Source organism: Rhinoderma darwinii, chromosome 6 (assembly GCF_050947455.1).
Source record: "Rhinoderma darwinii isolate aRhiDar2 chromosome 6, aRhiDar2.hap1, whole genome shotgun sequence".
Taxonomy (NCBI): Eukaryota; Metazoa; Chordata; class Amphibia; order Anura; family Rhinodermatidae; genus Rhinoderma; species Rhinoderma darwinii.
Genome location: NC_134692.1, coordinates 48,670,463 through 48,696,635, shown reverse-complemented (window position 1 = coordinate 48,696,635; position 26,173 = coordinate 48,670,463). Strand labels below are relative to the sequence as shown.

General features: G+C 45.0%; 1 long non-coding RNA gene across 3 annotated transcripts in view; it reads left to right on the top strand.

Moving 5' to 3' along the window:
• Positions 1 to 26,173, top strand: part of LOC142655468 (uncharacterized) — a 52,710-nt gene that overhangs the window by 1,109 nt on the left and 25,428 nt on the right. The window contains exon 2 of one of the 3 annotated variants that reach the window (XR_012849498.1): positions 1,005 to 1,224. The exons of the other annotated variants lie outside the window; for them this stretch is intronic. This is a non-coding gene — a long non-coding RNA (uncharacterized LOC142655468). The remainder of the gene's footprint in view (positions 1 to 1,004; positions 1,225 to 26,173) is intronic. 3 annotated transcript variants of the gene reach the window in all.

Here is a 26,173-nt window from a genome sequence, read left to right as displayed (position 1 = left end):
CTTCACGCTGCAGCCGTTTTGACCTTCCTGACAGAGCTTAATTTTTCCAATCTGACTTTGTAGCGCTTCAACCAATGCTGAGATTGTTTTCTTGTGACACATGGTACTTTATGTTATTGGTAAAATTTGGTAGATACATTTGGTGTTTATTTGTGAATAATACCAAAGCTTAGAGAAAATGTGGAAAAATTAATGTTTTCTATAATTAAATGTATCTTGTTGTAGGACAAATAGTTATTTCACACATAATAGTTACTAGTTCACATTTCCTGTATGTCTACTTTATGTTGGCATCCGTTTTTTGAACATCCTTTTTATTTTTGTAGGACATTACAAGGCTTATAAGTTGAGCAGTAATTTTTCACATTTTCAAGAGAACTTCCAATACCTATTTTTTTTAGGGACCAGTGGCTTTGAAGGGGCCAAATATTTTAGGAACCCCCATAAATCATCCCGTTTAAAAAACGGCACCCCTCAAAGTATTCAAAACAGCATTTAGAATGTTTCTTAACCCTTTAAGTGTTTCACAGGAATGAAAGCAAAGTGGAGGTGAAATGGTGAAATTTCAAAATGTCATTTTTTTTGCAGATATTCCATTTTAATCCTGTTTTTCTGTTACGCAGCCAATATTAACAGAGAAACTCAACTCAATATTTATTTCCCTGGTTCTGAAGTTTTTAGAAATATCTTATATGTGGCCCTAGTGTGCTACTTGACTTCAACACAGGCCTCAGAAATGAAGGAGCACTTTGTGGATTTTGGGGCCTTCTTTTTATTAGAAAATAGTTTAGGCACCATGTCTAAGTTTAAAAAGGTCTTGTGGTGGGAAAACCCCCCAAAAAGACACCATTTTGGAAACTACACCCCTAAGGAATTGATATAGTGAACATTTTGACCCTAGAGCTGTTTTATAGATTTTATTAGAATTTGGCCATGAAAATGAAAAATGTAATTTTTTCCAATAAGATGTAGATTTACCTAAAAAATGTTTTCATTTCCACAAGGAATAAAGGAGAAAAAGCACCTCAACATCTGTAAAGCAATTTTTAGAGTATGGAAACACCCCATATGTGGCAATAAACTGCTGTTTGGACACGACCGTGTTGAGAAGGGAAGGAGCGCCATTTGGATTTTGGAGTGCAGATTTTGCTGGATTGGTTTCTGGGCGCCATGTCACATTTTCAGAGCCCCTGAGGCACCAGTACTGTGGAAACCACTAAAAAGGTGACTCCATTTGGGAAACTACACCTCTTAAGGAATTAATCTAGGATTATAGTGAGAATTCTGACCTAACAAGTTTTTTTCTGAATTGATTAGCATTGGGAAGCGAAAATGAAATATTTTTTTTTTCCAATAAGATGTAGTTTTGGCTTAAAATGCTTACATTTCACAAAGAATAAAGGATAAAAAGCACCCCAATATTCACAAAACAATTTCTCCCAAGTACGGAAATACCCCATATGTGGTCATAAACTACTGTTTGGGCACAGAAGGGAAAGAGCACCATTTGGCTTTTGAAATGTAGATTTTGCTGGATTGGTTTCTGGGCGCAATTTCGCATTTGCAGAGCCCCTCTAGTACAGTGGAAACACCCGAAAAGTGACTCTATTTGGGAACGTACACCCCTTGAGGAATTCATCTGGGGGTATAGTGAGAATTTTGACCCAAAGTTTTTTTGCTGAATAAATTAAAATTTTTATTTTTTTCCAATAAGATGTAGTTTAGATCAACATTTTTCATTTTCACAAGGAATAAAGAAGAACAAGCACCCCAGCACTTGTAAAGCAATGTCTCCCGAGTATGGTAATACCCCATATGTGGTAATAAACTGCTGTTTGGACATATGGCAGGGTTTAGAAGGGAAGGAGTGGTATTTGACTTTTGGAACGTAGATTTTGCTGGAATGGTTTGCGGATGCCATGTTGCATTTTCAAAACCCCTTATGTACCAAAAAAGTGACCCCATTTGGGAAACTACACCCCTAAAGGCATTTATTAAGGGGTGTAGTGAGCGATTTAAACCCCACTGGTATTTTCAAAAATTAATACGCAGTTTTTCCACTGATATGCTGTTTCACCGCACAATATATTTTGCCCAGCTTGTTCCACTGGAGAATCTTACCCCATAAATTGTTAAGTGGGTTCTCCCAGGTATGGCAATGCCATACATATGGATGTAAACTGCTGTTTGGGCACACTGTAGGGCTTAGAAGGGAAGGACCGCCATTTGGAGTGTGGCTTTACTTGGTAGTCGTTTTGTTTGAGTTTTACTGGTAAGCTGTGCGGTGTACATCAGGATATAATAAGAGGGTATAATAATGGGGTAAATAATACAACTATCCATAGATGTGTGTTACGCTGTGAAACAATCTGTTATGCACAGGCCGGTGTCGCACTGATAAACGGTTTTCTTTCCTATTCCCCTTTTGTAACGCTCTGCACCTATTTGTGACTTTTCCTCCTTTGTAGTTTGGGAAATTTTGCTGGGAAAATGTTTCCATGGTATAATATGGGCGCCCTCGCTTCCAGCAGATGTGCTATGTCCCTTCCTGGTTCCTAAACAGAGGCCTTGATAACCACTTCTTGAAACTGAAGGACTGTTCCCCTCTGGCTTCACATCCGGATTTTTTTTTTTTTTATCGCCGCATTACTAGTGCCATAACTTTTTTATTTTTCGGTTGATGGAGCTGTGTGAGGGCTTCTTTTTTATGAGAGAAGCTGTAGATTTTATTGGTACCATTTTGAGACACGCGACTTTTTGATCACTTTCTTTTTCATTTTTTGGAAGAGGAAATGACCAAAAATTATGTAATTTTATTTTTTTTCTGCATTCACTGTCTGCCATAAATTACATGTAAGGCCGGGTTCACACGAGTATGTTCGTCCTGCCTCGCTGCGGGAAAACTGTCCCGTACTGTAATCATGTTTTCAGTACGGGACAGTTTTCCGCAGGGACGCAGTTATAGATAGTGTTATAGATAACTATGATGCTAGGAGCCCGGCTCCCTGCAGTGTGTTCGGTCCGGGAAATGCGGCCGACATACGGTCCGTATTTTACGGACCGAACATGCTTGTGTGAACCCGATCTTAACTTTATTCTGCGGGTATAAACAATTAGGGCGATACCAAATTTTTATGGTTTTTTTCATGTATTTCAGCTTTTGCACAATAAAATCACTTTTTAAAAGGAAAAAAAAAAAAAACATTTGTTTTCTGTGTTGCCATATTCTAAGACCCATAACTTTTTTATTTTAGTATCGACAAGGATGTGTCAGGAATTTGTTTTTTGCGGGACGGGCTATCATTTTTATTGATACTATTTTGGTGTAAATGTGACTTTTTGATCACTTTTTATTCAATTTTTTTAGGAGGAGATGTGACCTAAAAACAGTGCTTCTGGCGTTGGTTTTCATATTTTTTTTACGGTGTTCACCGTGCGGGATAAATTACGTAATATTTGTATAGTTTGGACCCGATGATACCATTTATGTATAGTTTGTTGTTTTTTTTTTTTTTTTATAATAAAAGACTTGTGTTTGTTAACCTCAAACTTAAATTTTTTTATAACTTTTTTTGGATCCCACTAGGGGGCTTAAAGGCCTGCAATACTGGTCGCTATACTAATACACTGCATTACCTACATAATACAATGTATTAGAGCTGTCAGTGTGACATGGTCAGCAAGTAAATTAGGACCTGCCGTAGATGGGTCCTAACAGGCTTCTGGGCTTGACAAACCATGAGGCCATTGTTAGGCCTCCAGTTTCCGTACCAACCATCGGCACTCCCACGATCACGTTGCCGGGGTGCTGATCGGCTACAAACCCCTCAGATGCTGCGGTCGCTATTGATCGTGGCATCTGAAGGGTTAATCGGCCGGATCTTAGGCTAGTTTCAGTGCTGGCCATTACAGCAGGGTGTCAGCTGTAATATACAGCCGATACCTGGCGGTGATGGTGTAGGGAACATCTTCTGAGCCCGCATCATCACTGTGATGTAACTGTACTGCGGTTTCGTGGGAACCACTTCCCAACTGCGCCCATAAAATATATGGCGCATGTGGAGAAGGGGTTATAGCGAGTCTGTGAGTAGATTTTATGATACCAAACGGCTGACACCACCAGGTAGCTATCGTGTAATGGATTAGGGGCTTACCTGTTACTGCTTGCATTAGTGGAAAAAATAAGTTTCATTCTGCCTTGAGCTGTGCTCGCTGAACCAGGAAGATTTCGGTATCGAAGGGTATGTTCACAAGCAGTGTTTTTCGGGGCGTAAACGCCTCGAGAAACGCCTGAAGAAATGGAAGCAGAACGCCTCCAAACATCTGCCCATTGATTTCAATGGGAAAAACGGCATTTCGTTCAGACCAGGCTTTTTTTTATGTGTGCGTTTGAAAAAAGGGCGCGTAAAAAAACCCTCGTAAAAAGAAATGCATGTCACTTCTTGAGCCGTTTTTGGAGCCGTTTTTCATTGAGTCAATAGAAAAACAGCTCCAAAAATGGCTCCAAAAAAACAAATAAAAAACGTTTGATGCTTTAAAAACGGCTGAAAATCAGAGACTGTTTTCCCTTGTAAACAACTCAGTATTTTACAGCCGTTTTTACTTTAGCATGTGAACATAGCCTAACACTCGAACTCCTGATTCAACAGAAAACCAACTGCATAAGAGGGGGAGGGGTTGGAGCACTGCCCACCGTCTCCTCCTGGTTTGGCAGGGGGGCACATTCTAAAGGAGATAAAGTAGTCCAGCCGTTCCCCAGAACATTTAATCATCGAGGGGATATAGCAAATACATGCATATACTAAGTAGAAATTACAGAGTTAAAACAAAAGTCAGAAGACTTGGGGGTAGTGGGTGGCCCTGAGAAAGGAGAAACAGTGTTAGGCCGGATTCACACGAGCGTGTGCGTTTTGCTCGCGCAAAAAACGCAGCGTTTTGCGTGCGCAAAAGGTACTTAACAGCTCCAGCTCCGTGTGTCAGCCCCGTATGATGCGCGGCTGCGTGATTTTCGCGCAGCCGCCATCATTATGACACTCCGTTTGGATGTTTGTAAACAGAAAAACACGTGGTACTTTTCTGTTTTCATTCACAGTTTTACAGCTGTTGCGCAAATCACGCGCGTCCCACGGAAGTGCTTCCGTGTGGTGCGCGTGATTTTCACGCACCCAATGACTTCAATGGGTGCGTGATGCGCGAAATACGCACAAAGAACGGACATGTCGTGAGTTTTACGCAGCGGACACACGCTGCGCAAAAATCACTGACAGTCTGCACTGCCCCATAGACTAATATAGGTCCGTGCGAGACGCGTGAAAATCACGCGCGTTGCACGGACGTATATCACGTTCATCTGAATAAGCCCTTAGGGCTTATGTACACGAACGTGTAATACGTCCGTGCAACGCGCGTGATTTTCACGCGCCTCGCACAGACCTGTGTTAGTCTATGGGGCCGTTCAGACAGTCCGTGATTTTCACGCAGCGTATGTCTGCTGCGTAAAACTCACGACATGTCCGTTCTTTGTGCGTTGTTCGCGTATCACGCACCCATTGAAGTCAAATGGTGCGTGATTCGCACAACAGCAGTCAAAACTATGAATGAAAACAGAAAAGCACCACGTGCTTTTCTGTTTACAAACAGAGTGTCATAATGATGGCGGCTGCGCGAAAATCACGCAGCCGCACATCATATGGTGATGACACACGGAGCTGTTAAGTGTCTTTTGCGCGCGCAAAATGCAGCGTTTTTGTGCACGCAAAACGCACACGCTTGTGTAAATCTAGCCTAAATTGGAAATTGAGTCCTTCGTTTAAAACTAACACTGTGTATGAAGAATGCAACCTTGAAATGAACCTCCCTCTACACTAATACATTTAAAAATAAATATTTTATATAGATAAGAAGCCACCTGGAGACCTAAATACAATAGTTTCTATATTTTGTATTATAATAGTTCTCCATTTAGGATTTTAATTATAGGCATATTTAATTCAGCGTCAACTAACTTCTACTTTGATTACACTAATAACTTTATAGGTTCCTGTTATAGGGTCGCTAGGGTGTTATTCAGGTGCTGTATGCTACACCATATAAAATATGTTTATTACTGATATTACTATACATAAAACACCTTATGTTACAATAACATATAAACAGTATACAATCAATATTCTTTTCAATAGAGATAATAACCATGATGAAATCCGTAAACAAAAAATTATATAGAATTATCAAACAACAAAACTGCAGTAAAACACCATTACCAACACATTTACACACACATAAACAAACAGAATGTGTTATTTTCATACATACAGTACTGTGCAAAAGTTTTAGTCAGTTGTGGAAAAATTCTGCAAAGTAAGAATGCTTTCAAAAATAGTAAAAAAGAAGTGTTAATAGTTTTTTTCTGTCAATTAACAAAATGCAAAGTGAACGAACAGAAGAGAAATCATATTCAAATCAATATTTAGTGTGACCACCCTTTTCCTTCGAAACAGCATACATTTTTCTAGGTACACTTGCACATAGTTTTTGAAGGAACTCGGCACGGAGGTTGTTCCAAACATCTTGGAGAACTAACCACAGATCTTCTGTGAATGTAGGCTTCCTCAAATCCTTCTGTCTCTTCATGTAATCCCAGGCATACCAGATGATGTTGAGATCAGGACTCTGTAGGGGCCATATCAACACTTCCAGGTGTACTTGTTCTTCTTTACGCTGAGGATAGCTCTTAGTGACATTAGCTGTGTGTTTGGGGTCAATGTCCTGCTGCAGAATAAATTTGGAGCCAATGAGACGCCTCCGTGATAATATTGCATGATGGATAAGTATCTGCCTGTATTTATCAGCATTGAGGAGACCATTAATCCTGACCAAATCCCCAACTCTATTTTCTGAAATGCAGCCCCAAACTTGCAAGGAACCTCCACCATGCTTCACTGCTACCTACAGACACTTATTACTGTGCTGCTCTACAGCCCTTTGCGAACAAACTGCCTTCTGTTACAGCCAAGTATTTAAGATTTTACTCATCAGTTCAGAGCACCTGCTGCCATTTTTCTGCACCCCAGTACCTATTTCATGCATAGTTGAGTCGCTTGGTCTTTTTTCCCACATCAAAGGTATGGCTTTTTGGCCTCAATTCTTCCATAAAGACCTCTTCTGGCCAGACTTCTCCGAACAGTAAATGGGTGTACCTGGATCCCACTGGTTTCTGCCAGTTCTAAGCTGATTGCACTGCTAGACATCTTCCAGTTTTGAAGGGAAGTAAGTGTCATGTGTCTTTAATCTGCAGTTCTAAGTTTCCTTGGCCGACCACTGCGTCTACGGTCCTCAATGTTGCCAGTTTCTTTGTGCTTCTTCAAAAGAGCTTGAACAGACCATCTTTGAAATATTTGCCTTGGAGAGACCTTGCTGATGCAGTATAACTACCTTGTGTCGTATTGCTGTTCTCAGTCTTTCAACATGGTGGACCTGTGAGATGAAACTGTCTTCCACAACCTGACCTTTTATAGCAGAGTTTGGCTGTTCCTCACCCAGCTTTAAGCCTCTTACAGAGCTGTTACAGATAATGACTGTGCATCGGAAAAAAGGCTTACATTTGCACTGCAGTATCAGGATTGGACCACCGATGACTGACAAAGTATTGCCTACTCTGATGAGCCACGTTTTCTGCTTCATTGGCATATCAGGCGAGAAACATAAGGGAACAAACACCCTGCAACCATTTCTGGAAGAACACAAGGTGGTGGCGGCAGCGTTATGATCTGGGGAATTTTTCCATGGCATTCCCAGGGCCCACTCATTTATGTGGAAGGAACTCTGAACAAATTTGGGTATGAATCCATCCTTGCAGATCACGTTCACTCATACATGCTGTTTGTCTTTCCGGGTGCAGAAGGAATCTTCTAGTAAGACAATGCGACATGTCACACTACTAGAAATGTCTGACTGTGGTTGGAAGAGCACTTCCAAGTACTTCCCTGGTGTAATGACGGGGGTGGGGAGACAGACAAGTGAGCCCTAATCTACCCACCACTCAGTCCCTGCCTACTTGCAACGACCCGCCCTAGGCGACGGGGTACAACTGGGCGACGGTCCCTACGCTCAATAAGTGCACGACAGACAAACACACAAGGGTACACAGAGCAAAGCGGAGAAAGGGGCAGTTGCCCACAGCAACACCGTGAGCAACAAGAGAAGTGAACAAGCCGAGTAAAACCAGGAGAGTACGAGGTGCCAAACGCAGAGCAGAAGAGTAGTAAACAAGTCGAGTCAAACCAGGAGTGTACGAGGTACCAAACGCAGAGCAGGAGAGTAGTCAGCAATCCGGGGTCAATATGAAGCAAGGACAATGGTACAAGAAGCTGCAGCAGGGCCAGGAAACCAAACGAGAAGAATCACAAGCAAAGGAGGAACAGGAAAGGCAGGTATAAATAGACGGGAGCTAGCTCCGTCTGGCCAGGCTGTGATAGGTTCTCCCACTCCTAAGCCTGCCACCCTGAGTGATGGAAGATGGAGTCAGCCTCACAGACATAGAAGCAGGTGCAGACTGATTATCTATGGGCGTTAACCCCAAAGCTGTGCCTGGCAGATCCTTTACAGTACCCCCCCCTTTTATGAGGGGCCACCGGACCCTTTCTAAGTGGACCTGGTTTACTGGGGAAACGAAGGTGAAACCTCCTGACCAATATCCCAGCGTGAACATCCCGAGCGGGTACCCAAGTCCTCTCCTCAGGCCCGTATCCTCTCCAATGGACCAGGTACTGGAGGGAGCCTTGGACCATCCTACTGTCCACAATCTTGGCCACCTCGAATTCTGCCCCCTCAGGGGTGAGAACAGGGACCGGAGGTTTCCTCGAGGGAGCCAAGGACGGGGAGCAGCGTTTAAGGAGGGAGGCATGGAACACGTCGTGTACTCGAAAAGATGGGGGCAACTCCAGTCGGAAGGAGACAGGATTGAGGACTTCAATGACCTTGTACGGCCCTATAAACCGCGGAGCAAACTTCTTGGACGGGACCTTAAGACGCAAATTTTTAGACGATAGCCACACCAGATCCCCGACCATAAACAAGGGGTTAGCAGAACGTTTTCTATCTGCCTGAGTTTTTTGTATGCTCTGGGACGCTTCTAGGTTCTTCTGAACCTGAGCCCAGACTGTGCACAGTTCTCGATGAACGACCTCTACCTCGGGATTGTTGGAACTACCAGGTGACACGGAAGAGAACCGTGGATTAAACCCAAAATTACAGAAAAAGGGGGAGACCCCTGACGAGTTACTGACCCGGTTATTAAGGGAAAATTCGGCGAGGGGAATGAATGAGACCCAATCATATTGACAGTCAGACATAAAACACCTTAAATATTGTTCTAGAGACTGATTAGTCCTCTCAGTTTGGCCATTAGTTTCAGGATGGAAGGCAGAGGAGAAGGACAGATCAATCTCCAACTTTTTACAGAAGGCTCTCCAAAACAATGAAACAAATTGTACCCCTCTATCAGAAACAATATTGACAGGGACCCCATGGAGACGCAGGATGTGTTTGACAAACAAGGTAGCTAGCGTCTTAGCATTGGGTAGTTTTTTGAGGGGCACAAAGTGGCACATCTTACTGAAGCGGTCTACTACAAGACACACCACCGACTTGCCTTGAGATGGAGGCAAATCGGTGATAAAATCCATGGAGATATGGGTCCAAGGTCTCTGGGGAATGGGCAAAGAACATAGTAAGCCCGCTGGTCGGGACCTGGGAGTCTTGGACCTAGCACAAACTTCACAAGCGGCGACGTAGGCCTTAACATCTTTAGGCAACCCAGGCCACCAATAGTTTCTGGCAATGAGGTGCTTGGTACCCAGGATGCCTGGATGGCCAGATAGTGCAGAGTCATGATTTTCCCTAAGTAACCTTAGCCGGAATTGCAGGGGAACAAACAGCTTGTTCTCAGGAAGGCTCCCGGGAGCTGAACCTTGATCAGCCGCAATTTCAGAGACTAAATCAGAATCAATAGCGGAAATGATTATACCTGGAGGCAAAATACAAGCAGGATCTTCCTCCGAAGGAGGGCTGGCCATGAAGCTACGTGACAGTGCATCAGCCTTAACATTTTTAGACCCAGCCCTATAGGTAACCACAAAGTTGAATCTGGTAAAAAATAACGCCCAATGAGCTTATCTCGGGTTTAGCCTCCGGGCAGATTCTAGGAAAACCAGATTCTTGTGGTCGGTAAGGACCGTTACCTGGTGCCTAGCCCCCTCCAGGAAGTGGCGCCACTCTTCAAATGCCCATTTAATGGCTAAGAGTTCGCGGTTGCCAATATCATAGTTACTCTCAGTGGGTGAAAACTTCCTGGAGAAGTAGGCACAGGGACGGAGATGGGTGAGGGACCTGGTACCCTGGGACAAGACAGCCCCCACTCCCATCTCGGACGCGTCAACCTCCACGATAAATGGCTCCATTTGGTTTTGCTGAACCAGCACCGGGGCCGAGATAAAGCACTTCTTAAGGTCCTCAAAAGCCTGGACAGCCTCAGGAGGCCAGTGGAGGAGATCAGCACCTTTGCGAGTGAGATCCGTAAGAGGCTTAGCGATGACCGAGAAGTTAGCAATAAACCTCCTGTAATAATTAGCGAACCCCAGGAAGCACTGTAATGCCTTCAGGGAGGCAGGTTGGACCCATTCCGCCACAGCCTGGACCTTGGCGGGGTCCATGCGGAATTCATGAGGAGTGAGGATTTGGCCCAAAAATGGTATCTCCTGCACCCCAAACACACATTTTTCGGTCTTTACAAACAGTTTGTTTTCTCTAAGGACCTGGAGCACCTTCCTGACATGCTCAATGTGGGAGGACCAGTCCTTGGAAAACACAAGTATGTCATCAAGGTACACTACAAGAAATAACCCCAGGTAGTCTCTTAAAACCTCATTTATGAAATTCTGGAAGACCGCGGGAGCATTACACAACCCAAAAGGCATGACGAGGTATTCGAAATGACCTTCGGGCATGTTAAACGCAGTCTTCCACTCATCCCCCTCTTTGATGCGGATAAGGTTATACGCCCCCCGTAGCTCAAACTTAGAGAACCATTGGGCCCCCTGAACCTGATTAAAGAGATCAGGAATCAGAGGAAGGGCATACTGGTTCCTTATAGTGACCTTATTCAAGCTTCGGTAGTCAATGCATGGCCTAAGACCACCATCCTTCTTCCCTACGAAGAAGAAGCCAGCACCTACCGGAGAAGTAGAGGGGCGAATGTAACCCTTGGCCAGGCATTCCTGGATATACTCTCTCATGGCTTCACGTTCGGGACAAGAGAGATTAAATATCCTACCCTTAGGGAGCTTAGCTCCTGGTACCAAATCGATTGCGCAATCATATTCTCTATGAGGAGGTAACACTTCGGAGGCCTCCTTAGAGAAAACATCGGCGAAGTCCTGAACAAACTCAGGTAGCGTGTTCACCACCTCAGGGGGAGAAATAGAATTAACAGAAAAACATGACGTCAAGCATTCATTACCCCACTTGGTAAGGTCCCCAGAATTCCAGTCAAACGTGGGATTATGCAACTGCAACCAGGGAAGGCCTAAAACCAAATCGGACGATAATCCCTGCATTAACAGTACAGAGCACTGCTCCAAATGCATGGAGCCAACAAGGAGTTCAAAAACGGGTATGCTGTGTAAAATAACCATTAGCAAGAGGAGTGGAGTCGATACCCACTACCGGGACAGGTTTAGGCAAATCAATCAAAGGCATAGCTAGAGACATAGCAAATTCCACAGACATGATATTAGCAGAAGACCCTGAATCCACGAAGGCACTGCCGGTAGCAGACCTACCACCAAAAGAGACCTGAAAGGGAAGCAAGATTTTATTACGTTTCATATTTACGGGAAATACCTGTGCGCCCAAGTGACCTCCCCGATGATCACTTAGGCGCGGAAGTTCTCCGGCTGCATTCTTACGCTTAGGACAGTTGTTCACTTGATGCTTGTCATCCCCACAGTAGAAGCAGAGACCATTCTTCCTGCGGAAATCTCTACGTTGTTGGGGGGACACGGAGGCCCCGAGTTGCATAGGTACCTCCGAGTCTTCCGGGGAGGAACGAAGCAACGGAACCTCGGGAGGCATCATGGGGGAGTCAGAGGAGAAAACATCAAGACGTTCAAGTCGTCGTTCCCCGAGACGTCGGTCAAGTCGTACCACTAAAGCCATAACCTGCATTCCACCGAGAAGCTACGCACCACTTCCTAAAGTCAGAGCAATACTCCTCAACAGGTCTCTTACCCTGACGTAAGGTCACCAGCTGACTCTCGGCAAAAGCAGTCTTGTCAGTCTCGTCATTGATGAGTCCGAGAGCAGAAAAGAAAAGATCAACGGAGGAAAGTTCAGGGGCGTCAGGAGCCAAGGAGAAGGCCCATTCTTGGGGCCCTTCCTGGAGCCGGGACATAATTATACCCACCCGCTGGCTCTCAGAACCTGAGGAGTGGGGCTTTAAACGAAAATAGAGCCTACAACTCTCCCGAAAGGAGAGAAAAGTCTTCCGGTACCCTGAGAACCGGTCGGGCAACTTGAGGTGGGGTTCAAGAGGTGAGGTGAGGGGGACTACCGTGGTAGCATCAGGCTTGTTGACCCTCTGAGCCAGGGTCTGGACCTGTAGGGAGAGACCCTGCATTTCCTGAGCCAGGGTCTCAAGGGGGTCCATAGTGGTGTCAGGGACCAGGGTAGAATAGGTATGGGCTTGTGATTATGTAATGACGGGGGTGGGGAGACAGACAAGTGAGCCCTAATCTACCCACCACTCAGTCCCTGCCTACTTGCAACGACCCGCCCTAGGCGACGGGGTACAACTGGGCGACGGTCCCTACGCTCAATAAGTGCACGACAGACAAACACACAAGGGTACACAGAGCTAGGGGGAGAAAGGGGCAGTTGCCCACGGCAACACCGTGAGCAACAAGAGAAGTGAACAAGCCGAGTAAAACCAGGAGAGTACGAGGTGCCAAACGCAGAGCAGAAGAGTAGTAAACAAGTCGAGTCAAACCAGGAGTGTACGAGGTACCAAACGCAGAGCAGGAGAGTAGTCAGCAAGCCGGGGTCAATATGAAGCAAGGACAATGGTACAAGAAGCTGCAGCAGGGCCAGGAAACCAAACGAGAAGAATCACAAGCAAAGGAGGAACAGGAAAGGCAGGTATAAATAGACAGAGGGCGGGAGCTAGCTCCGTGTGGCCAGGCTGTGATAGGTTCTCCCACTCCTAAGCCTGCCACCCTGAGTGGTGGAAGATGGAGTCAGTCTCACAGACATAGAAGCAGGTGCAGACTGATTATCTATGGGCGTTAACCCCGAAGCTGTGCCTGGCAGATCCTTTACACCTGGCCCCCTAATTCGTGTCACGATCTAGGGGTATGTGGATCCACTAGGCCGCTCCGTAGCGGAGTGGCAGCTGACCAAGTCACAGTCTATGCAAAGTCTATACAAAGTTCGTAGCACAAGGTTACCTGAGATATTCCAGACAGTAGCAGAGGCTTTAGCATGGATGGGACGACGTGGCAGGTAGCGCCAGATGTGGCGGATGATACCAGGAGTGGTAGACGACACAACACGACTCCAACACTAGAAAGGCTCAGGAACAAACACAGCACAGGATACAGGTAGCAGGATATGGGAACACTGGGTGCAGGATACAACTAAGGGACCATTTGCAATACGAACGTGGGTAGACAACAATGCTCCTGCAAGGAGTGAAAGGGCAGGGTCCTTTTTATAGTCCAGGGTGATCTGGAAATACTTAATTACATATGCGCGTGCTAGCCCTTTAAGGTTGGGAATCAGCGCGCGTGCGCCCCCTAGTGGACACTACAGGGTAGGGCGGACGGATGTGCTGACGTCTCCGGGGAAGGAGACGTCGGCCACAGAAGAGAGGTCTGCGACCGCGGCCATCAGCAGGTATGGAAAGGAGGCAGTCCGTGGCCATTACAGTACCCCACTTACTCCCCCCTCTTCTTGGTTCCAGAGCGAGAGAGGACATTTTTAACAAGGGTAGGGGCATTAAGGTTCTCTTCTGGTTCCCAAGACCTCTCCTCAGGACCAAACCCTCTCCAGTCCACCAAATAGAAAGTCCTTCCTCCTACCCTCTAGCAGTCCAGGATCTCCTTCAACTCAAACACATCAGATTAACCGCTGGGAGTAACTACAGGACTAGGAGTTTTACTATAGCGGTTCAGGACCACAGGTTTCAGGAGGGACACATGAAAGGAGTTGGGGATTCTGAGGGTAGGAGGCAGCCGAAGCTTATAGCAGACAGGGTTTATCTGTTGTAGGATCTCAAAGGGTCTGAGGAACCTGGTAGCAAATTTGAATGAGGGACCCTTAAAACGAGTGTTCCTTGTGGATAGCCAGACCTTGACTGAGAAGGAACTTTTCTTTTTATTGGCATTCTGTTTCATGCGGTCCACTGTCTGGAGGATCACAGAGTTAGTTTGCTGCCAGATGTGAATAAAAGTCCCAAATTAAGAATTTGTTGCTGGTACCTGAGTCATGGCTGGCACAAGAAGAGGAACTTGAGGATGCTCGCTGCACACAATGTAGAAAGGAGACGAGGCAGTAGATTCACTTGTGTGATTGTTGTACAAGAATTCCGCCCAAGGTAGAAGTTGTACCCAATTGTCGTGTTGGGCGGAAACAAAATGACGAAGATAATTCCCCAAAATTTGATTGGCTCTCTCCACTTGACCATTGATAGGCGGAAGAGAATTCCAGCTTAACATCTAGCAGGTTACACAGGGCTTTCCAGAACTTGGACGTAAATTGTACACCCCAATCCGAGACAATATTCAGAGGAAGTCTGTGCAGACGGAAGATGTGTAGAATAAACATATTTGCCAGATGAGGAACAGACAGAAGACCAGTCAACGGAATAAAATGCGCCTGTAAAGGGAAGTGTTCTCTATGTCAGATATTAGTTAGGTGTGTATCTCTGCCTTCTGGGGGAGGGGGGAGAAGACATTAGACACATTCACTGCATTTGCACAATCTGCCCACCCCCCACCCCCCCTCACCAGGTAATGAGACATCCTGGGGGGGTGGAAGCCATAAGCAGTGAACAAATTCAGGAAGTTCATACTGCCTGCCATGCCCCACCCTTCGCCAGGTAACGAGCACATGCCCCCCCCACACTTGCATGTACATGAGCTTGTGATGTCACACAGATGTGCACAGACAAGGTATAAGAGGGTCAACTATCCCACACTCAGCCTCTTTCTTTTGCTCCCCGGCTCCACCAACGGACATCTTCCCTCCTGGTCTCCTCTTGCCTCATGGATCTTCCTGGGAGACCACACCAACCTTGAACCAGATAAACTGCTTAGTATACACGTGTAGCTACACGCAACTTCTCCCCCATAACACAACACTTCCCTGTTCAACCCTTTCCCACCTGCCTGACCTGAATATCTCCTGGTACCTGTTTAATCCCTGGTACCTGTTTAACCCTTTCCCATCATTTACCTGCTATCCCCTGGCATACAGCAATCCATTCCCCTTTTTAACCCTTTTTTGTTCTGAGTTTCTAAATTAACCCTTGCTGTCCCTGTTACCTGATTAACCCTTAGTGTACAGGGATAGTTATTGCTAGGTGGGAGTGGGACAGAAATAGTGAGCATGTGTATTGTATTGTATTGTATTGTAACTGTATTCATATGTATGTTTAGGCAAGTGGGTGATGGTATAACGTAGGATTGTGATACTGTGTTTATACTGTACTACGTATAGTGTGAGTATACTCGGTATATATTAACTTGTTATATGTATTGGGGTATACTGATACTATACTGTGATCAGTTACTTTGTTCTGTGTTTGGTGTATTTGATATGTGAGTGTGATTATTGTTAGTAATAAATATTACCCTTTATTTACTATACAATTGTATTACTGTACGGTCTTATACGCTTACGTAGCAGCAAAGCAAGTAGACAAACGTTAGTATAAGGAAAATGTAGGGGAACTAGGCATAACCCTAGTGACCCTGATTATAAAGGAGGTAGTAATAGTGGGGGACACAAGCCAGTGAAATCCACCATTATACCAGCCCTTTTACAGCGCCAATTTAGAGAAACTATGCACTACTACCCAGACCGTAGAACAACCAGCTGGGGGGGGGAAGGTCTGTAATAAATTCCATAGCGATATGCTGCCAAGGAGCATCAGGGACAGGCAGAGGTAGGAGCGGACCAGTAGGTTTGGAGCGGGTAGACTTGTTCGAGGCACAGTTCGTACATGAAGATACATAGCCCACAACATCTCTAGGCAACGTGGACCACCAGTACTGACGGGCTATGAAATCCTGAGTCTTTCGAACACCTGAGTGCCCCGCCAGTTTGGAGTTGTGTCCCCAGCGGAGAATTCTCTTCCTGTTAGCAAGGCGGACAAAGGTCTTTTTCCAGGGGGAATGTCTCTAATTTGCAACGGGTTAGCGACAATAATCCTAGATGGATCTATAATATATTGAGGAATTTCCTCAGAGTCATTAGTTTAAAATGATCGAGACAGGGTGTCAGCCTTCACATTCTTAGCAGGACGGAAGTGAAGCAAGAGTTGAAATCGAGCGAAGAACAACGACGACCTGCCTTTCCGAGGATTTAGTCGTTGTGCTGACTGTAAGTACGTAAGGTTCTTGTGGTCCATATAAATGATAATAGGGTGAACCGCGCCCTCCAGCAAGTGTCTCTATTCCTCTAATGCCAACTTGACGGCCAGCAACTCCAAATCCCCAATGGAATAGTTGCATTCTGCTGGAGAGAATAATTTCGAAAAGAAGCCACAGGCGATCATCTTGCGCTTAGAGTTTTTTTTACATAGTAGTGCTACAGCACCAACGGAAGATGCGTCCACTTCCAGAAAGAACTGCCGAGAAGCATCAGGGTGATGGAGGTCAGATGCTGAGGTGAAAGCACTCTTGAGATTAGTAAACGCTATTTCTGCCTCTGTAAACCACACCATGGCGTTCACCCCTTCTTGGTGAGGGCCGAGCTTGGAGCAGTGAGATGAGAAGTTCGGGATAAATTGCCGATAGAAGTCCCAGAAATCTTTCTATGGACTGAAGGCCCTGTGGACGTGGTCACTCTAAGACGGATTTAACCTACTCTGGGTCCATCTTGAGACCACGGTCAGATACAATGTAGCCCAGGAAAGGCAGAGAGTTCCTCTCAAACACACATTTCTCAATTTTAGCATATGGGCAATTCCCCCTTAACCGCGACAGAACTTGGCGAACATACTTCCAATGTGTCATCAAATCAGGTGAGTAAATCAGGATGTCATCCATATAGACCATCTCACAGACATACAGCTGATCTCGGAAAATGTCATTTACAAACTCCTGGAACACAGCTGGAGCATTACACATTCCAAAGGGCATCACAAGGTATTCGTAATGGCCATCTTGGGTGTTAAATGCAGTTTTCCAATCGTCACCTTTGCGGATACGAATCAAGCTATATGCTCCATGTAGATCCAGATTTGGAAATACCTTGGCCCCATGAATTCTATCGAAAAGTTCTAAGATGAGCGGCAGAGGATACTTATTCTTTACCGTAATTTGGTTCAGACTCCAGTAGTCGATACATAGATGAAGAGATCTGTCCTCACGAAGAAGAATCCGGCTCCGGCCGGTGAGGAAGATTTCCGGATGAACCCTCTCTCGAGGTGGTTCTCCTTAATGTAGGTGGACATGGCTAGGGTCACTGGCATCTGGGCCCCCATTGGAGGACTTCTCCAGAACTCCAGTCGAGAATCAGTAGACGAAGCCAAGGCAGACCCAGCAGAGCAAAGTTGATTGCTTTAGGCAGCACGGGGAAGGTGATCTGTTCCGAGTGAAGAACTCCGATTCGTAGTGTCAGTGGTTTAGTGATGGACACAATAGGGTCGGGCAATTCACAGAGGCAATAGCCAGGGGTTTCTCCAGAAGAACTGTGGGTAGATGTAGATCCTACTGGATAAAATTTGCAGCTGCTCCAGAATCCAGATAGGCAGAGGAGTGTGGTGTCTCTCCAGAGATGATGTTAAGGGTATGTTCACACGGCCTATTTACGGAGGTAATTCTGGCATTTTACGCCTCGAATTACGGCCGAATAAACGGCTCCAAACCTTTTTTTTTATGCGCCGCTGTCAAAAGACGGCGTGTAAAAAGACGGCCGCCTTGAAGAAGTGCATGTCACTTCTTGGGACGTAATTGGAGCTGTATTTCATTGACTCCATTGAAAAACAGCTGCAATTACGTCCGTAATGGACGCCGCGAAAAACGCCTGCACATGCAAAAACGTCTGAAATTCAGGAGCTGTTTTCGCCTGAAAACAGCTCCGTAATTTCAGACGTAATTGCCGTTGCCGTGTGAACATACCCTTACAGGAATAGATAACTTGGGAGAGGCTTTGACGTTTGGCATTGTCCCACCTAGGGTTGTCTCTCCAACCAACCCTAGGTGCTGAAATTTCCCGGCTTTTGTGGTCATTGGCACACCTTTAAGGCCGCAATACAGACACAGACCTGAAGAGCGTCTGCGCTGTTTCTCCTACTCGGACAGTTTGATTCTGTATACCTGCATAGGTTCTTCAGGTAGAGCAACAGGAGAAGGCAATAGTGGTCTCTGGAACGAGGGTGCCAATCTGTGGAAATGTCTCTCCCACCAAACCTCCTGAGCACGTTCCTGGATCCTCATGTTGCTCGCGGGCTGCTAGCTCGTCTTTGATGTGCGAGGACAGTCCTTGCCAAAAGGTCGCCACAAATGCCTCATTGTTCCATTCCAACTCTGCAGCCAGGGTATGGAAGGAGATAGCATATTCTCCTACTGTGGACCCTCCTTGCTTGAGGGTTAGCAGAGTGGCCGCTGCAGAGGATGCTCGACCAGGCCCCTCGAACACAGTACAAAAAGTCTGTAAGAATAAAGCTAGGTCAGAGAATTCAGGTCCCTCCCGTTGCAAGATGGGGTTCGCCCATGCCAGGGTCTTGCCAGCGAGAAGGGAAATGATGAACGCTACCTTGACCTAATCAGAGGGGAAGAGATGAGTTCATAGTCTAAAATGAATGATACATTGATTGATGAAACCTCTACAGGCTCTAGGGTCACCATCATAGCGGGGAGGAAGAGGCACCAAAACTGTGGATCCGGAAAAGACAGGAGGAGTAACGGGCAGTGGTACGGCAACAGCATACGGAAGAGCAGCCACGAGGGGTTGATCCTGGCGCGCACGTAGGTCATGCATATCGGTTTGTATCACCTGAACTGCGATCTTAGATTGGCCAGCGGGTTCCATGGCCTGAGCGTACTGTCACAATCTAGGGGTATGTGGACCCACTAGGCTGCGCCGCCGTAGCGGAGTGGTAGCTGACCAAGTCACACTCTATGCAAAGTCTATACAAAGTTCGTAGCACAAGGGTACCTGAGATAGTCCAGACAGAGGCTTTGACATGAATGGGACTTGACGTGGCAGGTAGACGTGGCAGATGATACCAGAAGGGGCAGATGACACCAAACTTGGTGTATATCAGCAGGCGTGGCAGATGATCCAACACGACTCCAACACTAGAAAGGCTCAGGAACAAACACAGCATGGGATACAGGTAGCAGGGTACGAGAACGCTGGGAGCAGGATACAACTACGCTCAGGCAAGGAGTGATTCCCGGGCCCACTCATTCATGTAGAAGGAACTCTGAACCAATTTGGGTATGAATCCATCCTTGCAGATCACGTGCACTCATACATGCAGTTTGTCCTTTCCTGGTGCAGAAGGAATCTTCTAGCAAGACAACGCGACATGTAACACGGCTAGAAATGTCCGACTGTGGTTGGAAGAGCACTTCCAAGTACTTCTCTGGCCCCCTAAGTCGTGTCACGATCTTGCAATGGGCAGATGTTTGCCGACGTATTGGAGCTGTCTTTTCAGGCGTAATTCAAGGCATAAAACGCCTCCATTACGTCTGAAAAGAGGTCGTGGGAACCCAGCCTAATAGTTTCAGAAAACAGCAGAAAACATGTTCAAACACGTCCCAGGCATGTCAGGGTATGTTTTTTGTTCAATGAACACACCCATATCGCAGTACGCTCCAATCACAACATGGTTTCAACGAGCACAAATGACAATTATTCTACGTGCATGAACACGCCCACAATGCAATACGCACCAATTGCATCTTTGTTACACCGAGCACCAATCACAATCATTTTACGTGCACGTCATACCGGAAGGGGCGGGAAAGAATAACGGAAGGGGCTGTACGGCGGATCCAGAAGAGTCGGGGCATTCTTTGAAGGGAGTAACTGGAGCGTGGCCTAATTAGAAAGATCAAAAGTTGGGGCGTGGCTAACCCATAGACCAGCCCCTAAAGGGGCAGGCACCTGTCAAAATTAGTTTGACGAATTATATAGCTCTATACTACTCCCTGGAGATGGTGGCATACAGCCCCCCTGTAAATAGTGCCACACCCCCTATAGATAGCGCCAAACAGCCCCTCCTGTAGATAGCGCCACACAGCCCCCCTGTAGATCTGGTGCATGGGACCTCCATGAAACGCCTGAATAATTAATAACTATTAATATTTCTGGCGCATCTGTAGGTTTCGTGTGCCACAACAGAAACTAGAGCTCATGGACGTCTAGTTTCTATTGCAGCGCAGGGAGAAGACAGAAGACTGCTGTAGGTGAGTAGTTTTTTTTTATTTTTCATATTACTAACTTAGATTCATTGGACTACTTTGATGATCTAAGTTTTTTTTTATTTTATTTAAATAAAATGGTTAACAAGGGTTGTGTAGGAGACTTTTTATTTCAAGAACAAAATATTTTCTTATGACTGTGCGTTTATTGATACTTTATTAGTTCCAGTTGTCTATTTGACGACGTTCATTACTAAGGCGAGGCTTAGTGTTAGCCAGTAAAAAGGCTAGAACCAACCCCTCATTATTACACCGGTACCAACCGCCACCATGGTGAAATCAACGGCAGATAGAAAGAACCCGCAGCGTTTCTTGCTCGTGGTCCTTGCGTTAGCTTTAATGGCCGTGTGCGCGAAAAAACATGGAAAAAAACTCAAATAGTTCAAAATCTACCTCAAAATTCCTGTTTTTCCTGTCTGCCTGCAAAAAACTCCAGTTCAACTGTGCAGTTTTCGGTGAAAAACGCGGCAAAACCGCACTGTGTGAATACACCCGAAGAAAATATTTGTTTATTCAAATAAAAACTCCCCTACACAACCATCGATAACATATTATTTAAAAAAACAAAAAACGTGATCATCGAAGTAGACCAACGAATCTACGACGTAGTCCAAACGGTCCAGCGAAACCTTCAAAACAAAAAAATAAAAGTTAGTAATATGAAAAATAAAAAAACTTATACTCACCTACAGCAGACTTCTGTCTTCTCCACTGCGGCGCAATAGAAACTAGACGTCAATGAAAAACAATTCCCTTAGGACACTGATAGCGCAGTTCTCCCACTTGTAGATCGACATATGTGCACCTGGAGACCATACAGACCAGGCGTTATGTGCTATCTGTAGAAGTATGAGATAAACCCATCCCCTACCGTTTATTTTATACTCGTCCTGTTTTCATACAATCAATAAAACAGTAAATAACATAAGACAGCACTTTGGCATATATATGTGGTAAGTTTATGTGTTCTTGGCAACGGTTGACCCTTTACATTCAGTACAATTGTTTAGACAAAAACATGTTATTCATTTTTCCTGCTACTCCTCCATGTTCTTAACCTTTATACACAGTAAATGCTTGAGAAATGATAACCAACACTCCCATCCCACATGTTAACTTCTAATCCAGATGTTACTGAATTAACTCTTACTTTAACATTACTGCCCTCTTTTCATCATTTTTCTCAAGCACCAGCTAGCCTCCCTATGACCTGGGAAACCTACACAAGGAATAGAGATACTAATCTCCATAAACTGTGTGATGACCTCATCCATCTAGACGGCCTTCAAAAGTTGATTTCTCCTATAATCTCTCTCTGCATATTACTCAGAGGCACAGCTAGGGGTTTAGCACAGGAGGGGGCGAAGCATATCTGAGTGGGCCCCAACCCAGTAGCCCCCCCCAATGCATTTTTACAACTTCAGAGGCACAACCTAATCATAGTGGTTATTATTGTGAATGAGCAGGAGTGCTGTACTGTATACGCTGCTATATTATCCATGAAAGTTAAAAGTTTGAGAGCAATATAAAAGGCTACAAAATTACATGTATAGCCTAGTTTAAATGCTATCTACTACATTATGCAGAACAGTAGAAAAGAAGGGGACTATTACATTAAGAATAATTAACAGAGGGGCGTGGCTTGGATGGCAGCCTGAGAGGACGCATGAACCGGATCTCCCGCCATCCTGACTACTATCCTGCATATTTGGCACCCATCCCTGACTTTATCGACCGCTGCACCGGAGGATTGTACCCCTGAACGGCTAACACGACCATCGGCGGGGATATTTGCAGTAATCCCGACAGCAACGAGCGGCACATAGAGAGTCGCTGTACGGCGGCCCGGAGCCGCCATTTGCAATTTCAGCTCACACATCCGCGGCCACACGTGTGCACCAAGCTACCTCCAGCATTCCTTAACCTGTTGCACCAACATCTAAGAGCGTGCTATAGATGGGGTAGGTACATACTGGCAGCGCAGACTGCAACTTACCTGCTCTCTGCTCCGTTCTTCCAGTTTTGAGCCTGGTCCCATCGTGAGAGGGACGTGCCTGCGAGGCCCTGTGGATTGTGGCACACAGCTGCAGCAGTTACTGTGTCCCAAACGTTTGCTTGCAGTGTTGACCGATTTGAATCTTCCTTGCTCACAGTACTCGTCTGCTATTTTATTATACATTGGGCCAGCGGTACCACGTGTGAACCATTGTTCCAACACTTGACTTTTGGATTCTGGGTCAGTTATAGACGGTTATCTGCTGTCCTGTTTGGTTGACATTTATACTGATATATAGTGCACGATTGGAGTCTCTATACCAAGATTTCCTGGACTTCCTGTGATATACGCCATTTTTCTATATATCAAAAGCTATTATTCCTTTCTCCTCTGAAGACAGTATCTCCTATTGCAATTTTCAATATGACAAATAACCGCGCTAAAGGAGCCTCTGCCTCGGAGAAATTAAAAGACTTTGCTAGAAATGATCCTCCAGAAAGCACTAGATCCTTACGATGCTTAACACCCCTAAATCTATGGATCCACCACGCACTAATCTCTCAGGTGACGAGCAGGAGGAGGAACCTACCCTGCCTCAAGTATCTCACCAATTACTCCAGGCCATAACGGCTTGCAAGACTTCTCTGTCGGGTAAAATGGAAGAGATCAAAATTGATGTTGGTCTTCTGCGACAAGATATGCAATCAATGCGTGGCCGATTAACGGAGGTGGAGTCTCGTGTCTCCCAACTGGAGGATAGAGTTTCTCCAAGGGAAACGAAATCTCGTTTACCTCGTAATCTCGCGAGATTACGCGTGGCTTGCTGGAATCTCACAGAAAAGATTCAGAAGTGTCAGGATTCTGAATACACATGACGTCCAGGCTGGAGGTCATGTGTATTCATTATCAGGACACTTGTGTATGTGGCTGCACATCGTTCTAGTAAGAACACTATGTGCTGTGTAAATGAATGGAGAGGAGTGCATGATGCTGATTGGTCACTGATTCGTCAGCATCATACACTTCTATTCACAACGCCCAGTTAGTAAAACAAGTAAACACGCCCAGTTAAAAACACAATACACGCCCAGTTGGACATACGAAAAAAAACACGCCCAGTTGTCCATTTCAAAGCTCATTTGCATATATATAAAATAGCTCATAACTTGGCCAAAAATTAACGTTTTTTAAAAAAAAACACGTTACTGTTCTCTACATTGCAGCGCCGATCACATGCAATAGGAGATAGGGATTTGAGAATCTGGTGACAGAGCCTCTTTAAGTCTCCAAGAAACACATTTAACATCGGCATCGACTAGATGGCTGAATAAACCGTGGATTCAATGTTCTGCACATTTGTTTCATACATGTTATTCTAGGGGAGTGTCCCTAATGGTCCATAGATCGCTAAGATGGGAGGCTAAGGCAACTCGAAGGGATTCTGAGGGGAGGTTTGTCTTTACCTATGCTGAGATTAACTCTAAAGGCTATGTGATAATATGCGTTTATAACCCACCTTTGGCCTCTCTAGAAATATTACATTGGGCAGTAAGTTTTGCCCTTGACTACCCAGATGCTACTGTCATTTGCATGGGGGACCTTAATCTATTAATGGACAGCAATTTAGATAGATTTTGTGACTCACTGCCGTCTTGTGTGGGTCTCACAACCAATACTGCTTTGTCTACGTTTATAACTGGAACTGGCTGGTTAGACTTGTGGCGCCTTAAATACCCTGATTTATTAGACTATACCTGTCATTCCTCCACAAGACGCACATTATCACGCTTGGATTATATATTTGGGACACCTGATTTTGGTATTACGCATGGCCTCTATAAAACATGGTCCTAGGGCAATATCGGATCACAATCCGGTCATTTTTTACTTTTCGGACTCTATCCAGTAGAGGTGGGCCCTTATGGAAGGTGAGCCCCTTCTGGTTGAGCTCCCAGAGATTATACACGCAATACCAACATGTTAAATCGAAACATAAATAGTTTTTTTCTAGACAGTCATATTTTGAACTAGGCAATCAATCTAGCAAATTATTGGCATTTATGGTGAAGCAACAATCTGCCTCAAATGCGATCTTGAAGCTTAGGGCCCACTCGGGGGATGTACTTCTGGAAGCTGAACTTCTGACTCAGCTTTCAGTGTTTCCTTGATTATTATACTTCCTTATATAAAACTACATTGGAGGTAACTGATGTAGATATATCGGCTTATCTTTCAGACTTATCTTTCCCACAGCTTACAGACACTCAACGTGCATTTTTGAATGCTGATATTACTATTGACGAAATTACCCTTGCCATTAGAGATATGGCTAGGGGTAAAGCCGCTGGTCCAGATGGCCTCCCTATGGAAATTTACAGCAAATACAGTGACCATTTAATACCTCACCTACAGAAGGTCTTGATGTCTGCCACTACTTCTGGGGTATTGCCACCTACGATCTATGGAATGCGGTTCTTATCGCCCCATATCGTTGGTAAATGTCGATGATAAGATACTAACTAAAATTCTTGCTCAAAGACTAAATACAGTTGTGGTGTTATAGGTAATATCATCAAAAGTAGGTTATTAAGAGGTCAGTTCATAACCCATTCTGACACAGAAGATACATCTGATTTACATAAGAAATTCATATCTTTGGCCATCAAAGGACGTCCAATGTCTGACATGTTTAATTGGCCCTTTCCTCACCAAGGTGCGAGATGTGTTGATTACGAATTTATCACTAGGGCCTGTATCTAGCATTAGATAGCATTCTCACCCAGGGTTAGAAGTAATTGCCCACACATCCTGACCAAACATCTAAAGCTATGCAAATGGATGCCTGTGGTGTGTCTGCCCTGTGGACCAGGAGAAACATGTGACAATGGCCTATGTTCAAAGAAAATATGATACATCATGGCAAACCCCATCATAATTGATATTTGTAGTGACCCACATAGCTAGTTATGATTAGGGGAAATAGCCCTCATATATATGTCAAATTCACATCCCTACACCCAGAGGAACTACCTGGAATTGGCTATTGGCTAAAAACATGGGCCTATTACAGTGGTGTTTGAAATGCCCTGGTTGGTAAGTGTCTGCACAGGTGAATGCAGGTAATATTCTATTTCTAGGGAATTCCTGCAAGAACACATGACCACTTTTATGTTTCTCTATAGAAATACAACTGTGTAATGGGAGGAGTATGCTTCATTATCATATGAACAGCATCCTCCCAGTGACATCACCAGCCAGCGAACTGGGGGAAAAAAACTGGGTTTAAAGAGGCTCTGTCACCACATTATAAGTGGCCTATATTGTACATGATGTGATCGGTGCTGTAATGTAGATTACAGCAGTGTTTTTTATTTAGAAAAATTATCATTTTTTACGTAGTTATGACCTATTTTAGCTTTATGCTAATGAGTTTCTGTAATGGACAACTGGGCGTGTTTTACTT